Here is an 18,639-nt window from a genome sequence, read left to right as displayed (position 1 = left end):
CCGGGACCACCGGAGGGGTCCCGGGGGCCCACCGGGTGGGGCCACCTGTCCCGGGGGGCCACATGGGCTGTTGGGGGTGCGCCTTGGCCTACATGGGCCAAGGGCACCAGCCCCACTAGGCCCATGCGCCTAGGGTTTCCATGGGGGAGGAGTCCCACTAGTGGAAGGCACCCCGAGGTGCCTTGGGGGGGAGGGAAACCTCCCCTTGGCCGCCGCACCTAGGAGATTGGATCTCCTAGGCTGCGCACCACCCCCCCTTGGCCCTCCTATATATAGTGGGGGAGAGGAGGGACTTGACACCAGCCGCTGGCGCCTCCCTCTCTCCCCCCGTTACGTCTCTCTCTCGTAGTATAGGCGAAGCCCTGCTACTGTGACGCCCTGCATCCACCACCACGCCATCGTGCTGCTGGATCTTTGTCAACCTCTCCTTCCCCCTTGCTGGATCAAGAAGGAGGAGACGTCTCCCGTCCCGTACGTGTGTTGAACGCGGAGGTGCCGTCCGTTCGGCGCTTGGTCATCGGTGATTTGGATCACGTCGTGTTCGACTACATCATCACCGTTCTTTTGAACGCTTCCGTGCGCGATGTACAAAGGTATGTAGATGCATCCAATGACTCGTTGCTAGATGAACTCCTAGATGATCTTGGTGAAACGAGTAGGAAAATTTTTGTTTTCTGCAACGTTCCCCAACAAATGCTTCGGGCAAGGCTGGCTCAACATTGCCTCAAGGTTGAATTTTGGCCCTCCCAAATGAGGTAGTGGCTTTCCCTTATGACGTTGACCGTTGTTCTGTGTATTGGTATTGGCCACAAAATCTGACCCGCTGTCAGGCTGCTTGCGCTTACCGTTACCACTCTGGTTATGCCCTACCATGTTCGGTTGTTGGCCTTTTCCATTGTCGTTCTTCTTCCCCTTGTTGGACTTCTCCCCATCAGATCCAGGGTGTTTAGTATTGTCAGAGTCGGCGTATTTGATGAGAGCCGCCATGAGCTCTCCCATGTCATTGCAGTGATGTTTAACCCACCCTAACTTTTGTTTGAGAGGGGTGAAACAGCAATTTTTCTCCAGAATTAAAATAGTAGAGCCGGCGTTGATTCTATCCGATGAATGGATAATAATGGAAACCCGACGGACCCAGTGGTGGGCCGACTCATCCTCGCGCTGGACACAAGCGTCCAAGTCGATGATCGACAGAGGCTGTTTACACGTGTCTTTGAAATTCTGAATAAAACACGCTTTCAACTCCGCCCATGAATTGATAGAATTAGGGGGTAACCCTTTCAACCAGGTTCGAGCTGGCCCGTCCAGCACCATGGTGAAGTATTTGGCGCACACATCGTCATTAACATCTAACATCTCCATAGCCAGCTCATAGCTCTCAATCCAAGACTCATGAGGTTGATCAGACATGTAATTGGCACCTTTCGAGGACCCTTGAAGTCCTTAGGCAACCGCTTATTGCGAAGAGCCGGTGCTAGGCATGGCACACCCACTGTCCTGGAAGTCATCCCGGCTTCTACAGACGTTGAAGGGTTACACTGAAGCTGTTGATGAGCCGCTAACTGAGCCGACAGCTCCGCCTCTTGACATGCCCTGGCCTAATCCAATAGGTCTTGAACATTGTTGTCAACACGTGGTGGGTCATGCCCATGGGGTGGGTTACAGCGCCGCTCGCTACTAGAAACCATCGGCGATTCAATGTGCCGGCTATAACTTCGACTATGGCATGGAGTTGAATGAATTCTCTCACGGCTATATGAGTAAGCCGCCTGCTAAGCTACCGCTGTCTGAAGAAGCTCCACCGCCTTCCGGGCCTCAACCGCCACGGGAGACTCGCCTTCTATAGGGAGAGCCGCCAGCCGTGAAGCTGCGGCAATCATGTTATCCAGAGGGTTGGAATAATGACCCGGCGGCGTTAACACCTGCTGAGGCGGGTTTAAGTTCTAACGAGACGGGTCTGTCACACACGGTTGAGCCGTCGTCCTAGCCACGGGTGCCTCGGCAGCCCGGTTCACACCAGGCGGGTTACTTGGTCCTGCCCCAGGTGTATTGAAAAGATTCCTTGCCTCAAACTCCAAAGGTAGACGGCTCTGGTGCCTCCTTCGAGGAATAGCATTTGATGCATTCTGATCCAAGTTTAACCGGAAAGTTTCTGCTTGAATCCGTTGTGACTCAGCCTCCAACGCGGCTTCCTCTGTTGTCATCCTAGCATTCTCAGTGTTAAGTTCCTCCTTAGCCTGAGCTACCTCATCCCGTAGTTTTGCAACTTCCACCTTATGTTGTGCTTGAGTTGTCGGAGTAACCTCTGCAACTAAGAGAGTCGCCAAAGCATCCAGGAGTTCAGATAAAACCTGAGCCGGCGGACGTGCAGAAACGCTCGCACGAGCCGTTGCAGCAGCCGTTGAGCTAGAGGCCATAGCCGCGGCAGTCGATGAATTCAGCATCTGTTGCGTACCGGACATGGAAATGGCAGCCCTGCTTGGCGGCTCATAGGGGTCCGAAATATTGTCACCATCGGAATAGCCCCCAAGCCCGCCATCTTTGTAACACCCACGATGTGGCTATATCTCCCACGTGTCGGAGCACAACTTAGAGGCATAACCGCATAGTAGGCATGTCGCAAGAGGGGTAATCTTTACACATCCCATGTACTGAATATGAAAGGGATAAAGAGTTGGCTTACAATCGCCACTTCAAACAATACATAGATATAGCATACATCATCCAGAATACAATCAAGGTCCGACTACGGAACCAAATAAAGAAAGACAACCCCAAACGCTAGATCCTTGATCATCCCAACTGGGCTCCACTGCTGATCAAAAGGAAACAAAACTAAATAACGACCAAGGTCTTCATCGACCTCCCACTTGAGCTGGGTTGTGTCACCTGCACTGGTATCATCGGCACCTGCAATCTGTTTGGGAAGATTCTGTGAGTCACGGGGACTAAGCAATCTCACACCCACGAGATCAAGACTATTTAAGCTTATGGGTAGGAAAGGGTAGTGAGGTGGAGCTGCAGCAAGCACTAGCATATATGGTGGCTAACTTACACAAATGAGAGCGAGAAGAGAAGCAAAGCAACGATCGTGAACTAGAAGTGATCCTGAAACTACTTACGTTCAAACATAACTCCAAAACCGTGTTCACTTCCCAGACTCCGCCGGAAAGAGACAGTCACGGCTACACACGCGGTTGATTCATTTTAATTAAGTTAAGTGTCAAGTTCTCTACAATCGGATATTAACAAATTCCCATCTGCCCATAACCGCGGGCACAACTTTCGAAAGTTCAAACCCTGCAGGGGTGTCCCAACTTAGCCCATCACAAGCTCTCACGGTCAACGAAGGATATTCCTTCTCCCAGGAAGACCCGATCAGACTCGGAATCCCGGTTACAAGACATTTCGACAATGGTAAAACAAGACCAGCAAGACCGCCCATGCGCCGACATCCCGATAGGAGCTGCACATATCTCGTTCTCAAGGCAACACCGGATGAGACATCCTACGAGTAAAACCAAACCTCAAGTTTCCTCGAGGTGGCCCCGCAGTCTACTCGGTTCGGACCAACACTTAGACAAGCGCTGGCCCAGGGGGGTTTAAAATAAAGATGACCCTTGAGTCTGCAGAACCCAAGGGAAGGTGATGGGTTGTTAGGCAAATGTAAAACCAAGGTTGGGCCTTGCTGGAGGAGTTTTATTCAACGCAAACTGTCAAGGGGTTCCCATAACACCCAACCGCATTCGGAACGCAAAATCAAGGAACATAACACCGGTATTACGGAAACTAGGGCGGCAAGAGTGGAACAAAACACCAGGCATAAGGCTGAGCCTCCCACCCTTTACCAAGTATATAGGTGCATTAAAGTAAATAAGAGATAATAATGATATCCCAACAAAATCCATGTTCCAACAAGGAACAAACTTCATCTTCACCTGCAACTAGCAACGCTATAAGAGGGGCTGAGCAAAGCGGTAACATAGCCAAACAAAAGTTTGCTAGGAAAGGTGGGTTAGAGGCTTGACATGGCAATATGGGAGGCATGGTATAGCAAGTGCACTACTAGGGAAAAGCCTATACACAGAATTTTACCAGCAGCGCGCTATAAAATTAGGCGCTGCTGCTAAGTAGCAGTAGCGCGGGCTATGGAAACTCGCTGCTGAAACAAGTTTATCAGTAGCGCGCGCACTCCAAGCGGCGCTACTGCTAAAATTCCCACGACGCCGCCGCGAGGCCAGTTATAGCAGCAGCGCATTAAAATAGACAGCGCTACTGCTACGTAACGTAGCAGCAGCGCATTCAGGCAATAATCGCTACTGCTAAATTAACTACAGATCTCACTAGCCTCATCCACAGATCACACTCACACACACTCACGGTCTCCTCCTCACCCCCCGCGCCGCCGGTCCTCCCCCGTCGCCCCTCCCCCGATCTGCGCCGCTGTCGCCTCATCCTCCTCGCTGGACTCGGTACCGTCCTCCTCCTCCGTCCTCCCTCCACTCGCCGCTAGCCGCCCCCTCCTCGCTCCACCTTCCTCCTTGATCCGTCCTCCCTCCACTCCCCGCCGGCCGGCCCCTCCTCGCTCCGCCTTCCTCCTCCATCCTACTATCTTCTCCCTCCTCAAGTCGCCCCTCCTTGTCCCTCCTCCCTGATACATTTTGATTTAGTAGGCTTTCATATGTAACATTTTGATTTAGTTGATTTAGTATGCTAGTGGATTTAGTATGCTAGTTGATTTAGTATGCTAGTTGATTTAGTTGATATGATTCAGTTGATTTAGTAGGCTAGTTGATTTAGTTGATTTAGAACATTTTGATTTAGTTTATTTAGTAGGCTAGTTGATTTAGTTGATTTAGTAGGCTAGTTTATTTAGAACATTTTGATTTAGTTGATTTAGTAAAATGGCGCCACCACCAGCACCACTATGTCGACTGTGCAAGTCAAGGTGCGCCAGTAGCCTTGCAACTGGCAAGCTGTTCGGCATCTACTTCCATCCGAGTTTTCGTCATGCGGCGGTAAGAAATTAGATGAAATGTAACAACTATTTTATTTTTAGTGTTGGCATTACTGCATTGTGTCATTTTGCTTTTCTTACACAGATCGTCCCATGCAATGTGAGGTTGAAATTCAATAAGCTGACAGGAGACACTGTGACATTTGAGGCTCCTGGGGGGCGTACACTATGGAGGTCGAGAAAGGATGCAATATGTCGCAGATTGGAGGAGATGGATGGGCCCGTTTCCTCGCTCGCATGCGTCTTACTGGTGGTGAGTTGATTAGATTCTCCTTCAGAGCAGAAAGACCCAAGCTGGTTGTCATTTATATCAACCTGGTGGAAGATGATGAAGATGACGAAGATGATGAAGATAATGAGGACCCACTCAATGAAGATGATGAGAACCCACTTCATGAAGCCATCATAGCTCAAAGAATGAGGCTAAGCGAGGAGGAGGTGTGCAACCTATGGGACATAATTCCGCCACGTGATGACTTTGTCGAGGTGCCATTCGTGACCCGCCTGACAAGTACCATGGTCGATCGGCATGAAATGGTATGTTATACGTACTGCATGTAGTAATTTGATGATATATATATATATGCTTTATTGTTATACTTACAAATGCAAATTATCCGATTATATGCTTAGTGAATCCGATGATATGCTTAGTGTAGAGTCCAATGATATGCTTTGTGGAATCTAGTCGATGATATACTTTAGTGTAGAGTCTGATCACATGCTTAGGCTATTTATTAATTGATATGTTTTTCTTATTCAGAGATTGCCAAAGAACCTATCTGTGAGTTGTGGTATCGAGCCTGATGAAGAAGGCTCAGTTGGACTATGCCTTACCGCAAGGGGCTCCGTCACCACATGTACTTACCGCATGGGCACAGATGGTCGCACACACTTGAACTCGGTTGGGTGGAAGAGATTCCTCGTTGGCAAGAATCTTCGTGCTGGACAGGCCATCCTAATTACTACCAGGAACACCCACCGCCCAGGCTTGAGGATGATGATCGTCGCCGATATCATCTAGAACTACATATGTGTATGTGGCTATATCATCTAGAAGTACATATGATGATCGTCGTCGATATCATGTAGAACTACATATGATGATCGTCGTCGATATCATCTAGAACTAAATATGATGATTGTCGTCGATGTCACCTTGTACTGCTTGAGGATGCATGTTGAGTATATATGAAATTGTTATCTAGTACTCCCTCGGTTCGAAATTACTGGTCGTGGTTTTAGTTCAAATTTGAACTCAAACCACGACGAGTAATTTGGAACCGAGGGAGTACTACCTAGTACCTATAATGCTTTATGAAATTGATATCTAGTAGTACCTAGTATTTGGAAATTGCAGTTTATCGAAGCCAGAATGGGGAAATGGTGAAAGATATAACAGTAGTGCTGGACCGGGAAATCGCTACAGCTAAGTAATAGCAGCGCGTTCCTGAAAAGCGTTGTTGTATAGTCAATAGTGGTAGCGCGGGTACAGGCAGCGCTACTACTAAGAGTTAGCTGTAGCGCCTTATTGGTAGCGTGGGTACCCGCGCTGCTGATAGGCCTAAAACCCGCGCTGCTGCTAGCCTTTTCCCTAGTAGTGGTGGTAGGTATCGCGGCATAGCAATAGAGCGAGCAACTAGCAAGCAAAGATAGAAGTGATTTTGAGGGTATGGTCATCTTGCCTGCAAAGTTCGCCGAGTAGACGAAAGCTTGATCCTCGTAAGCGTGCTCAACGGGTTCCTCGATCACGTACTCGTCTCACGACTCTACCCAAAGCAAGAACACAAGCAAAGGACCAACAATCAATCACGATGCAATGCGCAAGCAACATGATGCAAAACATGGCATGATATGCGGGATGTGATATGCAATGCATATGCGCGCTCCAGAAGGAAAAGATTGAACAAGGCTTCAACTTGGCAAACCAAGTGTGCCGCTGGAAAGATGAGAGGATTTCGGTCGAAATCGATATAAATATCACCGGAATCGGATGCACGGTTTGCAAATGGAAAGCAAAACAAGAATGGCACAATTCTGTGATTAACAGCACAATGCCACCTAGAATGCAACAAGAAACTAAGCTACTGCACTCCAACATAACAATAAAGTACATGGCAGTGATCTACTCAAGATGCTTGACAAAAGATGAACACTGAGCTATGGCTTAATCACACAAGAGCAGGTTCAAACAAGCATGGAAAAGTGCAAAAGATATCAGCATCACAGACTTGGTGAAAATACTAACATGCCAGGAATTAACATCAGGAAGCAATGTTTAGAGCAAGCAAACAACATGCTACAGGAACTTATCATAGTAATACAAGGCATGGCATGAATCTACTCAAAGCATAGAACAAAAGTCCCTTACTGGCCATAAGCCAAAAAGGCACAGAAGATATGATGGCACCCATGTAAACATAGGAAGTTTCGTTAACAGATTCAGACTTTGCAGAAAACTGAGCATGGCAAAACAGAGTTATGAAGGCCTCTTTGCGAGCTCAATTCACTCATCACAAGGCATTGCATGACAAGATAAGCATATAACCAGCAAGAAGACATGTTCATGAAGCTAACCATGGCAAGAACAAGTTTATAGCATGCATGGATCAACTACAACAACCATGGCAAAATTGATTAACATGTAAACAATCTGCCAGGAAAATTTTATAGCAAAAGTAGAGCAAGATTAAGTCATGCTAGGGCACTTCATAATTGCAAACAGGGGCATGGATGGATAGAGCATAACCATATGTCCAAATCATCCTTACTGAAGCAACTCAAAAGAAGCATGGATCTCACTATAGCAACATGGATACATGGCATAAAAATAACAGCAGGCACAAGACTTAGCAAAATCCTAAGTCCCTGAAATCGGTAATATCGCGAAGGCTACTTTGCATGCATGTGCTAGTCACCAGAAAGATCACAAAAATACATGGCATACACCCATATAAAGATGGCATGGCATAGATCAAAACACATGAAGAGCTCATAGCCATATGCAGCACACAATAAATGTGGCAAAAATGACAAAACACCTTAAACTGACAAGTAACAGGAGCAAACATTTTATACCACTCTTGCATCAGCGATTTGGGCATCAATATGGACTCAAACAAGCATGTCACAATGGAACAAAATGAAGATCACATCATGATGAACATTTTGATATATCATGCCCATGAAACGGAGTAGTATGCAACAAGTTATGGCATGATGAACATGGCTCCATAATGCTAAAATTTAAGGACTTAGGCAAAATTTGGGGTCATCCTCAACTAGATCTGGATCTAGGGTTTGCGGGGCTTGGATGTCGAGGCAGCCGGAATCTCGCCGGAGACGACGGGGATGGCGGCCGGAGTGGAGGAAGGGGTCACCGGAGACGGCGAAGCGGCACGGCGGATGTCGTGGAATTGTCACGGCAGATGTCCTTAGTGTCAGGACTTAGTCGCGAGGCCAACACATCTATGTGGTAGCTTGAGAGGGGTTGAGCGGGGCGAGAGACGCGATGTTTACCCAGGTTCGGCCCCTCACGGTGGAGGTAAAAGCCTACATCCTGCTTCATTGATATTGATGATGATAATCACGGTTACAAGAGTGCTCTATCTCGAGAGCTATTGTCTAAACCTAACTTGTCCAACTTGTGGTACTTGTGAATCTTGTCCCCCTTTTGGGGAGCCCTGCCCCTCCTTATATATGTTGAAGGGGCGGTTTACATGTGGAGTCCTATTAGGATTAGGACTAGTCTATCTCTAATACAAACCGGATACAAGTCCAGGTCTTAGCTCCTTGTAAGATAATGTTCCTCATGCCTTTCCTCTTAAACCGGCCCACCGTTAAACGTGAACCGGCCTTCTGGGCTTTGGGCCTTGTCATCCGTCAATCCCGCACGCCGGATCACCAGTGAGTCATAATGACCAAGTGGGTTGCTTGTAAACCGCCAGGTCAGGGCGGGTCGCCAGTAACTCGCCAAGTGTCAGCGGGGTCTTCAGATAAACCGCCAAGTCCGGCCGGGTTAACTTCCGGCCGGTTTACACCGCGGGGTATATCCCCGACATTAGCCCCCAAGTTTAGCTTGGATTTATTCATGGTAAACTTATGCTGCAAAATAAACACAAGAACAAATTTTACACCGCGGGTTAAGAATTTTTGTAAACCGGTACCTGATCATCCTTAAGTCCTTGTTATTTCCTCCTTCTGGGAAATCCGGGTCAACAGACTAGCTTCATAATCAATTTGCCGACATTGGCTTGTCACCGAGAAATATTGTGAAGAATAACTCCTTTGACTCAGCTCCGCTGGTTTAAGAAATATGGGTCTGAAAATACTTATCTGATATTCAGCCGGTTTGAAGATGTAAAACTTGCCGGTTTAATATTACCAAAATGGCCGGTTTATAAATATTGATGGCGCCGGGTCATAATTGTTGTCGACACCGGGTCATGTAATTGATCTTCCTGATTTGCTCAAAACTAATAAAATGAAGATGTTCCTCCTTTATATGCATAATACCTGTAGCCCCCAAGTCTTAAGAGGAGAACATAGTGATAACTTAAGACTTGCTCCAATAAGTGTTTCAACCTTGAAGAAATCCGGTTTGTTCATCTCAATCATATAAACTGAATACTCCATATATGTAGCCCCCAAGTGCCGGGTTGTCATGCTTGCAGCAACCTGGGACTTGTAATTGCTTATAAAAACTTCAATCAGTGTAGCCCCCAAGGGCTGGGTCATTATGCAATAATTAGCAGGGACTTTATAAATATAATCATGTAGACTTGAGCAGTGATGTGTAGCCCCCAAGGGCCGGCTTAGTAAAATAATACTGAACCGGGACTTGATATATACTTCAATGAAAATAACACCTTATAATGTAGCTTCCATCGTAGGGCTTGAACCCACGTCCACAAGGTTAAGAGTTTTGTGCTTTACCAACTGAGCAATGAATCCTTCAATATTATGGACGAAAACTTGTGTACCTTGAATTGTTGACAGGAGCAATTGGTAGCCCCCAAGGGCCGGCTCATTATACTGACCCATGGAGCTGATAAGGCCAAACCCATAATGTAGCAGATTGTGCCAGCAAGGCAGTGATTCTGGAGTGCATAATTTCAAGTTTATCCAAATAAGAACTAATCAACATTTGATATACAAAATCACATCCACTTTATTTGATTTGAATTAACCAAAATGTTGCATAGGTATTGGTTGCGGGGGGCATCAATCAACCAAGCATTGACATTGATCCTTGTTAACTTTCAAGCCACAAGTAGTTGCAATCTGACCCATCTCGCAATGATATACTACTGACAGCAACCGCATAGAGCAAGGCGAGCATGCCAAAAAAAGAAAATCTCACCCCTTTTGCGGCCAATGTGCTCGACCATCTGGCCGCTGGCGATGGCCCCGACCATGGTGCTGATGTTGGAGAGCGAGCCGAACATGGAGAACTGCAGCGCGCGAGGGAGCGCCGCCAAGCAGGGGAGCGGGGGTGAAGGTAGGGCACAGGAGAATGAAGGGTGAGGCACTGGAGGCGAGAAAATGCGACGGCGGCTCGCGGTGGATCTTCTTATCCACCGCCGTCGGCAGCTCTCCAAGACTCGACGGCTCGAGGGGAAGTCAAGTTGGATGGCGGCGGTGGCATCGTAGAGGAGGGGGCTAGGTTAGGGGAGTGGGGAGTGGAGGACTGGAGGGGAATGTGAGGAGAGGAGGAGAGGTGGACGACGCGGTCGCAGCCATCTCACTGATTGGGGAGGTACCAACGAATTGGAAAAGGCCATGTGGCGCCAGCATATGGAAATCCCGAAAATGCCCGACGGGGCAAAGGAAATTTCAAGCGGTGGCACGAACCCGCTGTCGATTCCCAACAACACCGTCCACACCCACGTCGAAAGCTAATGACAAAACTAGCTCACACCACCTGGGCCCCGCCTATCATAGAGAGGTGGGAAGTAGCACGAGTGAAAAACGAAGCACACTATTCATTGTAGCAGTGTTTATATCGATCTGACGGCCAGGATCGCTCCATCCAGAGATCCGACGGACAAAATCATTTTGGGAACGTAATTTGACGGCCCAAAATCACATGCCGTGAGAAGGCTCCATTTTTGCTCCGGGAATGGAATTTGTCGTTGCCTCTATCATTCGGACCGTGAGTTTTGTCCCAGCCCACAGCCACCCCATAGTCCAATAGTCCATAGAGCACACAACACGGACCGCCACAACAAGGGCAAAGCAGAGAAATTCGATCAACTTGACGGACGAGTGAGATCACGTCGTACAAAGTTGTACACACTATTCATCGTACGCACAGCAATTTCGAGCAGAGAACGCCGGTTTCTTCTATGAGAAAATTCCTTATTTGACACTGTCTTAAAATCTGGTTCCTTATTTGACACTGAAAAAGTTCTTCTTCCCTATTTGACACTAGTCCTAAATTTTATTCCCTATACGACACTTCCGTCCATTTTAAGCCTAAATGACATCTGAAAAGACGATTTTGCCCCTCATGCGGTATGTGTGTGCGCGTGTGTGCTGTTGCGTGTGTGGGTGCATGCACACATGTGTGCTGCTGCTGCATGTGTGCCGCTGCATGTGTTTTTGCTATTGCGTGTGTTGTTGCATGCCTATGTGCTGCCTGCGTGTGTGCTGCTGCTGCGTGTGTGTGTGCTGCGTGCGTGTGTGTTGTTGTGTGTGTGCGCCTGCATGTGTGTTGCTGCATGTGTGTGCGCGCGTGTGTGTGTGCACGTGTGTGTTGTTGCGTGTGTGTGCGTGTGCATGTGTATTGGTGCATGTGTATGTGTTGCTGCGTGTGTGCTCTTGCCCTCGCACCGGTGCTGCATGTGTGCGCTATTGCCCCCACACACATACCACATGAGGGGCAAAAGAGTCTTTTCAGGTGTCATTTAGACTTAAAATGAACGGAAATGTCATATAGTGAATAAAATTTAGAACTTGTGTCAAATAGAAAAGAATTTTTTTTCCAATATCAAATAAAAAAGCATATTTTAAGATAATGTCAAATAAGGAATTTTCTCTCCTTCAATCTAGGAAAAAGGAAAAAAGAGGTAGTGAGCGCCGGCTCATCCATTCCCCTCCCCCCTGTGTCTAAAAAAAACATTCCTCTCCCCCGACCCCGAGCGGCGGAGCGCCGCCTCCGCCGGCCGCCGTTGCTGCCGTCGTCGACCACCTCCTGGTGCTGCCGTCGAAGATCATCTCGCCATCGACCACGAAGCTATTGGACTCGAGGCAAGGAGAAGCTGAGGAGGGAGCGCCGCGTCTGCAGCTGCCCGCCGTTGAGTAGAGGGTCGACCGCCGTCTCTACCTGCCCGTCGTCGACCACCTCCTCGCCGGATCGCCGCCGTCGACCAGAGACGGCCACAAATCTGGAGGACGCGGGGGATGGAGCCGGTCCGGACGCGCCTGCACCTGCACGCGGTCTCCCCTGTCCTCTCCTCTGTTTGTTCCTATGCTCTCTGATGACTGATGACTGATCTATTGAGTGCCAAATTTTTCAACAATTAGTACTGAATTGTCAGCACTTAGTACTGATCTATTGAGCATTGACCACGTCGACCCTGACTCTTTGCATCTCAGAGCTGTTGCTACCGGGCAAGATCAATTCATCTTCCAAGTGAAGTGTGACTGCTTAGGAGCAACAAAGGTCTTGCGATGCAGAGATCTTGAAATTGCTGGGCAACATGCAAATTGCCACTGCCAACGCAGCTCTCTTCAAGGAGAAGAAGGGCAACCACACGGCAAGCATTGTAAAAGCAATCTCAAATTGACAAAAAAAAGAAAAGGAGAAGAAGGGCAAGCTTTGGGATAGAGAACAGAAAACTGAAGGTTGTTAACCTGAATGGTGACTCCACGGTGCTAGGAGCATTGCAAACTGAAGTCAGTGCCTTAGAGAGGCACACCCTGTCACTGGCCAAGGATTGCTTGCCTTCGAACAAACTAAAGAAAGAGGTATACAGCTATGTTCTTTTTGCATCTTCCTCATTTGTGTTCATGTTGGAGCATGATGCCAGTTTATTCAGCTCATTTTGCTAGACATGATTATGCTTGTTTCCCTTTAGTCCAGGACAAGAATTTGGCATGCATATATACAGCTAATTATTTCATTTCCAGTGACAAGCAGGAACAAAAACAATCACCGGTGTAATAGTAACACAGGAAAACTATCGAATAGTTTCTCGATGAATCCGAAAACAGTGTCTAACTCTAATCCAAACAAGAATCTGGGTATAGTTGTAGTACACACAAGTATCACATTGTTTGTCTAACAAAACTTCAGTCTAACACATCTCCTGTGTCTCAATCAGAGTGCAGCCCAGGACAACAGGCGACTCATCCACTTAGCGCCTCTGCTAAGCGTCGAAGAAACTCCAGCCGGGGAGCAACGGCTCGACCACCAATGACGAAGTACACAAGCTCCTGGTGGTCGTCCCGGGTGCTCTTGAAGAACTCCAGTGGGGATATCAATGTGGGCTCGTATCCCCAGCAGAAAACTAGCCCGGCTTTCTTCTGCCAGGTGCCAAGAACTGCTCCAAGGTCTTCTCCCATTACCCTCCTGTGGTCCTCGTATGTCAGCTCCCATGCCAGTGGGTCGCCCTCGCCGCTGCTCCTGGCATTCTGATAAAGCGCAGCTCCCCGTCCCTCGAACCATATCATCAGCTTGGTGGGATGTGACCTCCATGCCCCGAAGACCCTTCCCTGGCAGGGAGCAGCAACGACAGAGATCTTCTCCCATCCTTGATCAAGCTTCAGCTGCCACAGTACAACATCGGTGTTCGGCCCGCCGCGACAGATGGACAACCCGACGCTGCATGAGCCCCGAGTGGAGAGCCTCATGGGGGAGGTCCACCTTGATGCTCGTCTCCTCCTGGAGGTTGAAAACTATCAACCGCCGGATCCGGTTGTCGTGCCCGCCAGCCTCCAACATGTAGACCAGGTTGTCTAGGCAAATAGAAGGATCAAGCTCTGCGATATTGTCGGAGGGAAGGATGCTCCGTGGCTGGGTGCTTGGGTGACCGCCGAGGCTCTTGACCATTATAGACCCGTTCTGCAGCATCAAGATCTTGAAGTTCTTGGCAGATTTGCAATAGCCGAACCCACAGAACCTGTGCCTGGAATCGAATTCCATAAAGACTAGCATCACATCAATCTTTAAAGCAGGGTTGAAGATGACGCAGCCGCTAAACCTTTTGGTGACGAGATTTGAAACCTGGAGAGCGATCAATCCATTGGCAGTTCCAAAGTAGCTGTAACCGAACTTGGCGCTGAGCCCATGGCAGAAACTAGAGGATGGAGTCTCGTCACGGAAGGTGAAATTCTGACGATCCCCCATGATGATGGGATCGATGCAGTAGGCCATGTGCACGTCGCTCGCCTGTGGTTGGCGAGATTTGATCCAAAAAGGAGGAACCCGATACAGCGGCCATCAGGTTCTTGGATGCGCTTGCGTAGCGGAAGATGTCTCGCGAGGGGAGACGAGCGAACAGCTCCAGTACGAGATCCTGGGAGAGCTCCTCCTCCGATCCGTCCTCCTCCGATCTCTTTCTCTTCTTCCTCCCGGCCTCCTCCTGGACAGGTGGCTTCTTCCCTGAATCCATGGCGAAACTGGCGAAACCTAGCGGTTGTCAGCTCTGACGAGATACGAATCCCCCTGCGCGGCTGCGCCTCGTGTATTTATTAGGAATCGCAGCCACGGAAAAGGTTTTCCTTTCTTTTGTTTAGTATAGGGAATCAGAAAAGGAAAAAGTTCGGGGGTACTAGCCGTAGGACTACCTATTCTTTTCCCTCCATTGCACTGCTTCCTTACCATATACCCCGTTCCTAAATATAAGTCTTTTTAGACATTTCAAATGGACTACAATGAATGTATGTAGACATATTTTAGAATGTAGATTCACTCATTTTGCTTCGTATGTAGTCACTTGTTGCAATCTCTAGAAATACTTATATTTGAGAACAGAGGGAGTATATACAATCCCCATGCCAATGGAAGGAGAAGGTCAGACTATCCTTCATCTCAAAAAAGTAAAAACAAATTACCTCGAGATTTCGGGACCATCAAACTATCACTATTGTCGCAAGAATGAGCCGCCGACGTTTTATGTCGGAGTAATGGGCCACAGATAGCCTAACCCGAGTCCCTGAGCCTTTCAAGACATTGGGCCGACTGCGCCCCACAAACATCCAGAATGAAGCGCCGCCTTCTGGTAGCCAGCTGGCTCAAGTGGCCCGCTGCCAGAAGACGGCCAAGCTCCAGAAGACGGCACCAAGACGGGCCGACTCCAAGCAGGCGGCCTCCAGAGAGGCCGGATCCTAGCAGGCGGCTCACGGCGCCCTCAAAGTCTGCTCCCTCATTAAGAAGACAAGACAGAATGTGGCTACAGTGTAGCCCATCACCCCCATATCCAGGGCAAGGCGCGGCCACAGTGCCCCGTACCGACGGAGATCTTCGCACGACGCGGCACTGTTGCCACTCTGCTCTTGACGTCACTCTTGACAGGCGGAGCCCTGTTCCCACGATGGCCTGTTGGTACGGCCTGCAGGCGGCGGGCCCTACCAGGCAGTGAGAGCCCGAAAGACGGCGAAAGCCCGACCAGTCAGACCCGAGGGAGGCCGGCCTCTAGCAGGCGGCCCACTCCTCCCTTGGGGTCTGTGCACCATTAACCAGATAAGACGCGGTGTGGCTATAGAGATCTCCCACCAGGCGGCGGGACTGTAGCCGCGCTCCCCTGACCAAGCATGCGTCATTAGCATTGCGGCCACAGTAGTTAGCCGCCGACCAGACCCGCAAGCGGCGGAGGCGGCCTGTCGGCTCCGCACCGAACCAGTCGGTGGGGCCCACCAGGCGGCGGGCCCCAGCAGCCGGCGGAGAAGCCGGCGACCAGAGACACTAACAACTGGGTCCTACTCCCGGCCAGATTACCATTGTACCCCTGGGGGTAGGCCTATATAAACCCCCAGGGCACCCATGGAAAGGGTTCCCGACCTGTTAGAACTAGACTCACACATAGAGAGAGAGGGGAGAGCTAGCCTTGCTTTCTCCTACCTCTAGCATATAGCTCGAGGAGCACCACTGTACTCACTAGTGCCTTAGTGATCATGCGGAGACCCCGCAGAGCAGGATTAGGGGTGTTATCTCCTAGGAGAGCCCCGAACCTGGGTAAAGTGCGTCGGCGTTCGTGTCTATGCCTCATCTTGCTTCCAGGCACCGGCGACGTTCTACTCGCTCCCACCATGATAAGCCATCCTTTGGCATATGTCGCACCCAACCCCTCACATTTGACGCCCACCGTAGGGCGAGGTGCACCGTCTCCCGGAGACCTGTTCTGGACGGGAACCTTGTTCCTTCCTGGCGAGCGCAGCCAGCCCGGCATGCCAGACGGTGTCTGCGCCGACGCGCTGCACTGCGCGGAGTTCTCTTGCGCGGCGAGCTCCCTCGCCGATCTTGTTGGCGAGATTCTCCTCTCCGACGAGTTCGCGTCTGATGCGGGCACAGAAGGCCCCGAGAGCCGCCTCGTCTGCCTCCTCGATCAGCTCCACGTCGCCAGCGAGCCAGCTGTGGACTTGGAGTCGGTTGGCTCCACCGACTGGATGCTTGTCGACTCCCACACGGCGTCGCTTGACGCGTTCCCCACCAACGTGGTGGTCTAAGACAAACCGCTTCCTCGCGCGGACAGCAGGGGCAGCACCATCATGGAGGTGCTCGTCATCAGCCATGGCGAGCATTCTAGCGGAGGCGCTCGAGACTCGCTCGAGGCGGCGATGCAAGACCTGACTGCGCCCATCCCAGAAGACACCGACGCCGAGACACTGGAAGCACGCCGCGTCCAGCTCGTCGAAAGCGCCAACAGGCTGGCCAGCATGAGATGCCTTTCGGAGGCCTACTAGCGTGAGATGGACCGCGCCGTCGGCGGCACGCCGGCTCCTGGTGGGCCTAGCCGCATTGGCCTGATCCGGCAGCGTGGCGCGACCATTGCCAGCATGTTCGGGGCAGATCGCCCCGTCTACGCCACGCCCGCAGAGAACATACGAGCAGCCCAGGCGGCAGTAGACGAACTAGACAAGCTCGAGGGCGATGAGCGTCGCTACATGACGGAGCGCGTCCAGCAGCTCCTTGACGTGTCTGCTGAGCAGCAAGAAGCTGGCTGCCGCGTCGAGACGCCCAACCATCGAAACGACGATCCGCCTTGAGGGAGTCCTGGATTAGGGGGTGTTCGGATAGCCGGACTATACCTTCAGCCGGACTCCTGGACTATGAAGATACAAGATTGAAGACTCCGTCCCGTGTCCGAAAGGGACTTTCCTTGGCGTGGAAGGCAAGCTTGGCGATACGGATATGAAGATCTCCTACCATTGTAACCGACTTTGTGTAACCCTAACCCTCTCCGGTGTCTATATAAACCGGAGGGTTTTAGTCCGTAGGACAACATACACATCAACAATCATACCATAGGCTAGCTTCTAGGGTTTATCCTCCTCGATCTCGTGGTAGATCTACTCTTGTACTACCCATATCATCAATATTAATCAAGCAGGACGTAGGGTTTTACCTCCATCAAGAGGGCCTGAACCTGGGTAAAACTTCGTGTCCCTTGCCTCCTGTTACCATCCGGCCTAGACGCACAGTTCGGGACCCCCTACCCGAGATCCACCGGTTTTGACACCGACATTGGTGCTTTCATTGAGAGTTCCTCTGTGTCGTCGCCGTCAGGCTAGATGGCTCCTACGATCACCAATAACGATGCAGTCTAGGGTGAGACCTTCCTCCCCGGACAGATCTTCGTCCTCGGCGGCTTCGCACTGCGGGCCAATTCACTTGGCCATCTGGAGCAGATCGAAAGCTACGCCCCTGGCCGTCAGGTCAGATTTGGAAGTTTAAACTACACGGCTGACATCCGCGGGGACTTGATCTTCGACGGATTCGAGCCACTGCCGAGCGCGCCGCACTGTCACGACGAGCATGATCTAGCTCTGCCGCCGAACAGTGCCCTGGAGGCCGCACCCGCATCGGCTTCGACTCTTAATTCGGAGCCAACCGCGCCGATCGAGGATGGGTGGTTGGACGCCGCCTCGGGGGCTGCGATCCCAACGGCGATTGAGCGGAACACCAGCCCCGCACTCCGCGAGACTCATGATTCCAAGGAGTCGGACTCCTCTCCGGACTCCGAACCATTCACGCCTCTGCCAATCGAATCCGATTGGGCGCCGATCATGGAGTTTACTGCCGCGGACATCTTTCAGCACTCGCCCTTTGGCGATATTATAAAATCACTAAAGTCTCTCTCTTTATCAGGAGAGCCCTGGCCGGACTACGGTCAGCGAGATTGGGATGCGGATGATGAAGAAATTCAAAGCCCACCCACCACCCACTTTGTAGCCACTGTCGACGATTTAACCGACATGCTCGACTTCGACTCCGAAGACATCGACGGTATGGACGCCGATGAAGGAGACGATGAAGAACCAGCGCCTATTGGGACCTGAAACGCCACCTCGTCATATGACGTATACATGGTGGACACACCAAAAGATGACGATGAGGAGTGGAAGGACGCACCGAAGGCTTGCTCCCTCGAAAAGCAGTCAAAGCGGCGACGCAAGCG

The 18,639-nt window shown here is 50.4% G+C and overlaps 1 pseudogene; it reads right to left on the bottom strand.

Moving 5' to 3' along the window:
- Positions 1-12,994: 12,994 nt before the first annotated feature.
- On the bottom strand, positions 12,995-14,621 carry LOC125507868 (annotated as a pseudogene).
- Positions 14,622-18,639: the final 4,018 nt, after the last annotated feature.

Source organism: Triticum urartu, chromosome 5, assembly GCF_003073215.2.
Source record: "Triticum urartu cultivar G1812 chromosome 5, Tu2.1, whole genome shotgun sequence".
NCBI lineage: Eukaryota > Viridiplantae > Streptophyta > Magnoliopsida > Poales > Poaceae > Triticum > Triticum urartu.
The sequence above is the reverse complement of the archived record's forward strand: the minus strand, read 5'-3'. Positions and strand labels throughout refer to the sequence as shown.